We start from the raw sequence: 6115 nt of genomic DNA on the forward strand, positions 1-6115 counted from the left end.
ACCTGGGCCACCCCCTCGGCCACTGGGATGTTCCACGAATGGAGGGTGGAGGCGGAGGGCGAATCGCTGTCTGATCATAGACATATAGCGTGGGCCCTCCGCCTCCCCAAACCCGCACAGGTGCTGGCCCGCTGCCCAGGGGAGGGGAACTTTCCCCTTCCCAAAAGATGGGCCCTTAATCGATTCGATTCGGACAGGTTTCGGGCGGCCGTCCTTGCGGCCACCTGGCACCTAGATGTGGGGCCAGGTGAGTGGGACCCCAGTCCCGCGGACGGGGCTGGGGAAATAGTGGGCATCGTGGCGGCGGCATGCGACGTCGCGATGCCCCACCCCCGCCGGCGCCGGGCCATGTACTGGTGGACGGAGGAGCTGGAGACACTCCGGGACTCCTCCGTCCAAGCCAGACGGTTGTATTACCGGGCCCGGCGACGAGGCGGGGATGCCGCGAGGACAAGAGAGTGCTACCTGCAAGCCAGGAAAGCCCTCAAGGTCGCCATCGTCGAGGCCAAGCGAGCGGCCTGGGAGCAGATGGTGAGCTCCCTGGACGACGATCCGTGGGGGCGTCCATACAAAAGGGTCATGGGAAAGATCCGTCCATGGGCGCCCCCACCAACGGAGACGTTGGACCGCCAGACCCTCGAAGGGTTCCTGGACGCCCTCTTTCCGAGGGCAGAAGGGGGCCCCCATGATCCCAACCCCCCCATTGGGGGAAGGTGATTGGGACGAGGGTCTGGCGGTGAGTCCAGAGGAGTTCACCGCGGCCAGGAAAAGGCTCGGGGCCAAGGGGAAAGCCCCTGGCCCCGACGGAATTCCTGGCCGAGCCTGGGCCCTCGCCCTCGGCGAGGGAAACCTGTCCGAAGCCACGCGCAGGGTATTCAGCGGGTGCCTCAAGGAGGGGGTATTCCCCCCAGAGTGGAAGAGGGCCAAATTGGTCCTCCTCCCCAAGGAGGGTAAAGCACCCAGGAGTGCGTCGGCCTACAGGCCGATATGCCTGCTGGACGAGGTGGGCAAGATGCTGGAGCGCATCGTTGCAGACCGCCTCGTCCAGCATCTGTCCTCGGAGGGGCCGGATCTCCACGACCGCCAATACGGGTTCAGGCCCGGAAGATCGATGCTATCCAATGCTTCCGAGACCTGGCCCAGGCGGTTGTGGAGGAAGAAGGCGGGGTGTTGTTGGCGGTTTCGTTGGACATAACGAATGCCTTCAACACCCTGCCCTGGCCGGAGATTGGGCGGGCCCTCGAACACCATGGGGTTCCCGCCTATCTCCGGCGAATAATTTCGGCCTACTTCGGGGGCAGGGACCTCGCCTTCCCGGTGGAGGGCGGGGTCCAAGGCCGGCACGCTATGGAGCGCGATGTTCCGCAGGGGTCGGTTCTCGGCCCCCTGCTATGGAACATCGCGTTCGACCGGGTGCTGCGCACTCCGCTTCCCCCCAGCTGCCACGTCGTCTGCTATGCGGATGACACGTTAGTGGTAGCCGGGGGGAGAGCTGGGGGGAAGCCCGCCTCCTAGCGGAGACGGCACTGGTGTCGGTGGTGAGTACCATCAGAGACCTGGGTCTCAAGGTGGCGCCCCAAAAGACACAGGCCGTGTTCTTTCACGGCCGGGGTCGGAGGGTGCCGCCAGGGACCCGGGTACTCGTAGATGGAGTCCACGTCCGCGTCGGGCGGACGATGAGAAATCTCGGCCTGACGCTGGACAGCCGGTGGAGCTTCGGGCCCCACTTTGGGGAACTGGCCCCCAGGGTGCACAAGGCAGGTCTGGCGGTGGCCAGCCTGACGCGCAACCAAGGGGGCCCAGGATGGAGGGCTCGCCGCCTGTACGTCACGGCGGTGCTCTCGATCGCCCTGTACGGGGCGCCCATCTGGGCGCCACAGCTAGAGACCTGCCGCAGAGGCAAGTGCTCAGAGGCAAGTGCGCACTGCGGCAGGCCCTGATGAGGCCCGTGCTCATCAGGGCGATTCGGGGGTACTGGACCGTGTCGTACATGGCGGCGACCACCCTGGCCGGCGTCCCCCCTGTGGAGCTCCTAGCCGAGGAGCGGCATCTCCTTTACTAGAGGGTAAAGGAGCTTCACAGGGAGGGAAGAATGTCGGCCAGGGCCCTAAGGGGTCTGAAGCTCCAAGCCGAGGCCCGGACCCGGGTGAGGTGGGAGGACTTATTGTCCGACCCCCGGGGTCCCGCGACGGCAGCGGCTGTCCGCTCCTGCCTGTCCGAATTGACAGGCAGGAGGGGACGTGGACTATCCTTCCGTCTGGCGCAGGTGCTGACCGGGCACGGGTGCTTCGGTCGGTACTTGTGCCGGATAAGGAAGGAGCTCACCACTCGATGCCACCACTGCCCCGCGGCGGAGGACACGGCGTACCACACCCTGGTCGCGTGCCCAGCATAGGCCGGGGAGCGCCGTGTCCTCTGCGGGGCGGTGGGATGCCGAGAGGGGGAACTCTCGCTCCCACACAAAGCCATGTGCGGGAGCGAGGAGGCGTGGACAGCGGCGGTCTCCTTATGTGAGACAGTAATGTCCCAGAAGGAGACCGCCGAGTGGGGGCGAAGACAGTACCGGGGCTGCGGGGAGCAGCTCCCGGACGGACAACGCCCTCAGAGGGACGAGGGACGCGACAGCGGGCCCGGGGCAACGCCGGCCGAGGGGGGCTCACAGACCCGCGAGGGTAGGGAGTCCCCTCGGCCGCCCCGGGCCCGCCACCGGTCGCAAGGGGGGGATTAGGGGGGCGGCGAGACGCCTTCCCTACCTTCCCCCCCCGAGCGACCGGACAAGTAGGGACAGGGGGGAGCGGTGCCTCGGTTGGGGCCGAGCCCGCTCCCCTACAAATCCTCCCCTCCCTGATTAGCAGGGGGGGGGGTAAAGAGGGAGGGCGGATGTCCTCTCCCTCCTTGACAGGAGACACCAGAAGGCCAACCGGCGGGAGGTAACCCTCGTCGGGGACCGCGCCCTGGATTCCCTTCATGGAACAGGGCACGGTACACAGATGGCGAGGGGCTCCCGGAAGGGAGCCCTGGGGCCGAGGGGTTGGGGAGGGAATACGGGAGTAGTTCCCCCGACTCCCCTCCTCACGGTCCGACAGGTAGACATCCCGCAGGAGTTTTAGTCGGTAAGAGTCCGACATAACCCCCTTCCCCCCCAAGGGGAGGGGGTATCCATGATGGATTTCCCCTGCGTGACCAAAAAAAAAGGGTTAATTGTAAGGTTAAGGCTCTGTAGACATTGGTTTTTAGGTTAAAATTTGCCTGTCAGGCAGTATATCACAATTTTCTCGCATATTTCTGTGATTTTTAGGTATTTTTTGAGGTTAGGGTTGAACCAAGACCCGTTGGGCCAATTCTGATAGCGGATTTGGATTCAGCGCGTCAAAATACATAGGAATACACATGTCTCGTCCCCAGATTAAGACACTTTTTTTTGTGTGTGGCTGTGTTATTATTCGTATCATTAGAAAGCACTCATCCTCATAGAACAGGACGCAGGTAAGATAACACTGTTGGTGGGACACTGATATCTCGAGTGGTTGCCGAAATATAAGCGAAAAATGTAAATGCCGCTAACGAGTTCGGCTGACAAGACGCAAAATGTGAGCGCTTTCACATTGCGTTCATTAATCGTATCGTTATGAATAATCAATTCGAGCAGGACAGAATACCGAGAAAGCATTTATTATGGAACATCGATGATATCTTATACGGTTGCGGAGATATAAGCGAATAATGTGCCAACATAATTTTTCAGGGCTAAAAGGATCGTCTTGCGTGAGCGGCATCTTTGAAACTGACTGTACCTACTGAACAGACTGTATCTAGACTGATGAGAGTTATTTAAGTTTAATACAGAATTCACTGACGCGCAAATCTTGACAATATTATATACGATGGTGCAGGCGGTGTGGAAGAGACACCGACGGTCACGCATGCAGCTCCTTTTGGCGACAAAATTTATCAGTCACATTTACGTCTATTATCTGTAAACGCCTAACATATTGTAGCGCTCACTCTCACACTCGCGGTTTCACACAGGTAAATAAGAACACTCGCGTAAGAATATCAAGCTTTACTATATACAGCGCAACTTTCTCAAACTTCAAACAAGAATAATTCTCTATTTTAATAATTCTGAATTCTCTCGTCTGTCTACGATGACAGCTTGCCGGAGACTCTCTATCAGCTGTTCTTATTGTTTACTTCTTATCGATTTTCCGTCATCAGGATAATTCTCGCTCAGATGTCAAAATCAGCATCGGATGCCTAAGGCTCACGGACAACGGACGCTGCCACAAACTTTGTGGCTCGGATACAACAATATCAATAACATTCGTAAAAGTGCGTCATCTGCTCTGCAGGAATGAAAATTATATAATGAGATTAATTAAGGGCATGCGGTAAACGAAATATCAAGGTGCGTACACACTGTGACATGTCGACCGAAATTGATCACGACGTGTGCATTTTTCGCTTATATCTCGGTAACGGGTAGAGACGTCGACGTCATTAGCGAAATATTACATTGCTAGTATTCTGTTTTACTGGGATTAACAGTTTATAATGGTATGAATAATAAGAGTTCGTTAATTGAAGCCGGTAAGTGCGCGTATACGAGCTTGTCTCGTGCCGCGCTTACGCAGTCTCCCTCAATAATGATCGAATGCTCAATATTCGTATCATTAGAAAGCACTAATCCTCATAGAACAAGACGCAGATAAGAACCACTGTTGGAACATCGATATCTCGAGTGGTTGCCGAAATATCAGGTGTAGTAAAAAGAAATCCATTATTTTTACAATAGATGGCTCTAGTTATCTGTATCTCGCGTTGTATAAGTCCGATCGGGTTCCACTGGATAGCATTAGAAAGATGAGATTTCTACTAAAAAAACTTTTTTGACAGTTTTGTGATTAGAGTTGACTCAGTTTTGTTTGAGCGCGCGTCAAAGATGGACACTAGCAAATAGAAAATACGCTATATTTTACAGTTTTTCTTCGATAAAGGCGAAAACGCAAGCCAGGCGACTGAAAATGTGAATAGTGTTTATGGTCCTGATACTGTAACAGCCAATCACGCGCAATTTTGGTTTCGTCGATTCCGTTCCGGTAATTTCGATGTCAAAGATGCACCACGCACTGGAAGGCCAATTGTTGAAAATATCGATAAAATCATGGACATTGTCGAGTCCGACCGTCATGTAAGCACTGTTTCGATTGCCCAAGAGCTAAAGATTGCACAAAAAACCGTTTGGAACCATTTGAATAAGGCTGGATACAAAAAGAAGCTCGATGTATGGGTGCCACACGAGTTAACGAAAAAAAACCTCATGGACCGAATTTCCATTTGCGAATCGCTGCTGAATCGTAACAACATCGACCCATTTGGGTCGACCATGAAGCGGTTGGTCACTGGTGATCAAAAGTGGATCACTTACAACAACGTCAACCGAAAACAGTCGTGGTCGAATCGCGGTGAACCGGCGGAAACGGTGGCCAAACCAGGATTGATGGCCAGGAAGGTTTTGCTGTGTGTTTGGTGGGAATTATCTACTATGAGGCAGGGAATTATCTACTATGAGCTGCTCCCCTACGGCAAAACTCTTAACTCGGAACTGTACTGTCAACAATTGGACCGTCTGAAGGAAGCAATTGCCCAAAAGCGGCCAGCTTTGGCCAATAGGAGAGGAATTGTGTTCCATCAGGACAACACCAGGCCACACACATCGATAGTGACTCGCCAGAAGCTCCGGGAGCTTAGTTGGGAGGTTCTTATGCATCCACCTTATAGTCCGGACTGGCACCAAGTGATTACCATCTGTTCCTGTCCATGGCGAACAATTATGCTGGTGAAAAATTCGCTTCAAGAGAGGCTTGTGAAAATCGACTGTCTCAATTTTTTGCCAATAGGGACGAGGGCTTCTATGAGAGAGGCATAATGAAACCTTTAAAATGGCAACAAGTTATCGAACAAAACGGCGCATATTTGACCTAAATCGGATCATTCTAACTATGGTAATTAAAGCCTTCAATTTCATGCAAAAATAATGGATTTCTTTTTACTACACCTGATATATTGGGTGAGTGCAAAAATTCGTGCGGAGTTTGTGAGTAAAAGTCACACA

Source organism: Harpegnathos saltator, unplaced genomic scaffold, assembly GCF_003227715.2.
Source record: "Harpegnathos saltator strain DR-91 unplaced genomic scaffold, Hsal_v8.6 scaffold433, whole genome shotgun sequence".
In the NCBI taxonomy this organism is placed as follows: domain Eukaryota; kingdom Metazoa; phylum Arthropoda; class Insecta; order Hymenoptera; family Formicidae; genus Harpegnathos; species Harpegnathos saltator.